This window comes from Nelumbo lutea, chromosome 1, assembly GCF_056320005.1.
Source record: "Nelumbo lutea isolate HS-2025 chromosome 1, American lotus-T2T, whole genome shotgun sequence".
NCBI classification, from domain to species: domain Eukaryota; kingdom Viridiplantae; phylum Streptophyta; class Magnoliopsida; order Proteales; family Nelumbonaceae; genus Nelumbo; species Nelumbo lutea.
The window spans coordinates 112,200,791-112,204,091 of NC_142684.1; the positions used below are offsets into that span (position 1 = coordinate 112,200,791).

The 3,301-nt window shown below is 34.0% G+C and overlaps 1 long non-coding RNA gene across 1 annotated transcript; it reads left to right on the plus strand.

Annotated features, from left to right (window-relative positions):
- Window positions 1–242: 242 nt before the first annotated feature.
- LOC148876840 (uncharacterized) lies at window positions 243–834 on the plus strand. Its single transcript, XR_016098540.1, has 2 exons — window positions 243–461; window positions 551–834. It is a non-coding gene; the product is annotated as an uncharacterized LOC148876840 (long non-coding RNA).
- The last annotated feature ends 2,467 nt before the right edge of the window (window positions 835–3,301 follow it).

Sequence of the window (3,301 nt, forward strand, 5' to 3'; positions counted from 1 at the left end):
CAAGATCTAAATGTATTCATATATATTTAATCACATTTTTAAAAATATTAATATATATACATACATACATATATAGATATATGCACGTATACATCTATTATATATACTAAGGCGGGAAGGGCCTTGTCAAGGTGACGTGGCCTTTCCTTCCTGCAGGATAAGGTATTGACACGTGGATTTTTTCTTCTCGTGCAAAAATCTCTTCCAGCAGGATAAGGTATCTGCACGTGAAGTTTTTCTTCGCGTGAAATCTCTTCCTTGTGAGTTGTCTTCCTCACCTCTCATCCATGGCTACCTTGTCGAGAGAAAGGTAATTTCTCTTGACACTCGTTGTGTTCCAAATTCAATGGCATCCATTCACGGTGAATATTCCATGGCTACCTCCTCAGCATTCTTCTGGAAGGCAATTTCTCTTGACACTCGTTGTGTTCCAAATTCAATGGTGCCCATTCACGGTGAAGGTACTCTTGAATTCCTTTAACTTTTGCGGCAGCTGTGATTTCATTTTGTATTTGACAATGACCATCGCATTCCACAACGTTTTTTTTAGGGGTCGTCGAACTTGCCATTGGAGGTCATGCGCGAATCCCCCGTTTGAGTATGCTGACCGTTTGTCTTTTTGGCAAATTAGAGCCACACCAAGACAAGCGAATCTCCAATTAGTTTGACTTCTATTGTTTTATGAGATGAGATTCGCATTTTCCTTCTCTTTGCTTAAAAGCTTACATTCTTTGTCTATAATTGCTAACTTGTCCTCTCTCAACTCTCTGAATCTCTGATTCATAAATTTTCTTATTATCTAATAATCATATTTTACATGTTTACAGCTGGTTACTTATGTATTGTTTCAATTTGATTTCTGTAGGTTTTATTTTACAGTTGTCGTGCTATGCTCAATAACATTTTGAAAATTTTTCGATTTGGTTGCTATAGACAATTAATGATTATAAAGATGCATTCTTATAAATATGTAGTGAAGTTATTTTGTCTCTGTGTTTAGGTATGTTTTCTTTTCCTTTACAAAGTAAATTTGTTTTTTGCCTTTTTTTTTAATTTTGTTTTCACTATGTATAGACTTTTTACAATGTGAAAAAGCATGGTGTTTTCTATAGAGAATTTGATTTTGCACAATGTCCTTAGTCTCAGGGTTTCATTTCTTTGGGTATTGTTTTACCCAAAGATGATGTACTTGTGCTAGATTTTATTTGTGATAATGGTAACCAATTGATAGTGGTATAAAAGTTTGATCCTTAGAGGGATTGTGGGAGTTTGATTTTGGAGTTGTTTCCTGCTTTTAGTGAAGAGGAGATTACTAAGAATGTTTCTTAGTAGATCCTCTTGGCATCTTACTTTTACTTGGATAAAACTCATAGAGACATTCTTGCTTCTTCCATTAAGCTAAACATTGAAAAAATTAGATGAGAACAAAAAATAAAGGTTTTTAGGGGTGAAACACATCATCAAATGGGATTCACAAATAGCTCATCTAATACATGGTTATTATCATTGTTGCTATGTTCGCAATTGGATCCATTTGTTGGTTTTTTTATTCAAAATTAGGTTGGTTAGTGAATTCAAGTAGGAGAGTAACACCAATATAATGTCTTTCAAAGCAAACATAAATTCCAAAATTCTCATACAAAGAGGAAATATCCAATCTTATTGAAAAATGTATATTGGCTAAAATGTTACTTATAAGAGCACCCATTAGGCTACTCATGACTTCATTAGAAAGTTGCAATATGTACTCAGGGATGGTAACACCCACTAAAAGTTGGCCAACCTCTTTGCTGAAGTTATTGTTGTTGTGAGTTAGCAAACTGTAAATTTCAGCTTCACATCTCTTGTATGAATTCCTTTAATGGGAGAGAAATAGACCAATGATAGAAAGAATAAATGCTAACATTATAGAGTAGTACAAAATGTTGAATATAGTTGTCACAAGAAGCAAGCTCATTGAGTAGGTTTCAGGTTAGCTTATTCACTCAATAAATTCAATAGGTTCTCTTACTCCATAACCTTTTAAACCATATACCTTGGTCAATTTGTTGTTTCCAAGCCAAGCTTAAGAACTTTGGGATTCGAGTTTATCACTGATGGATGCAACTTCATGGTGCCCATCGAGAATTCCATAACTTTCTTGACCTTCCCCTCTCAACATGCCAAACAATATGGATCTCTCCTAAAAACAAACATAACCTCTTCCCTTCTGAACAAAAACAAATGGGGTTTTAAAAATCTGCCACATGCTATAGATAATTAATAACAATGTTGAATTTTCTTTACAAATTAGTTTTGGTTTTTGCTTTATTTGTTCATGTTGTTTTTAATTTCTTGATATTTAATTTTGCCTTTCTTTTGAACAAAATGATATATAGATGATTGCAAATTACAAATAATATAAAGCCTCTTAGATGTTTTTTTTTTTTATATGTGCAAAAGTTTTTCTTTGGAAAACTTTGCACGTTACTATAAAAGATGAGTCCTACATGCACATATGCTCCTAGTATTAGTAGGAAAATTTCTCTTAATGAATATCCATTAAAATTTGTTTTTGGCCCACAATGTTAGCAAATAACAATGATACAACCTCATAAGAATACAAGTGTCATAACTATTAACATCTTTCGCCGATTTAAGTTTCATTCAAAACCGTGACAACATTCTCTCTCAATGAGATCCATGATTAATGAATTTGATGAAGGATCACTATGGGAGGCATGGCTACCAAGTGCAAGAAAAATGAATCAGTCAGACATAGTTCAAAACAAGATTCAAATTGCAAGTTATCCATCAATCAAGATACTTTGTTGGAATGTTCGTAGAGTTAAAGATTATATGTTCACAGAGATTATGAATGGTCTAATTGAAGATTACAGACCTACTGGGATTATTCTTGTTGAAACAAGGGCCAAAAAGTCTAAATATGAAAGTATTATTGAACAACTTCAAATTAGTAGTTGTCATATAGTTGAACCTGATGAATATTCTGGTGTAGGTTGGTTTTTATGGGAGGGTAGAGATGTCCTTTTAAATTTCACTAACATTTCTAACCAGTGTATGCAGATGCAAATAGATTTCCAAAATTCTCAACCAAAATCTTTATTAGGAGGTTATGGAGAAATAATGCAAAGTTGGTGATGAGGGCGGATTTGGCTCTATAGTGACATCAAGACACATGGCATCTCAGAACAGCTGGATGACACCCTGACACTACATAGGTGGTGACTTGTCTTAGCCAAAATGATAGAGCCCGACCTGGCGACTTGCCTCAAATGCCGACCTGATGAAAACCTAGCTA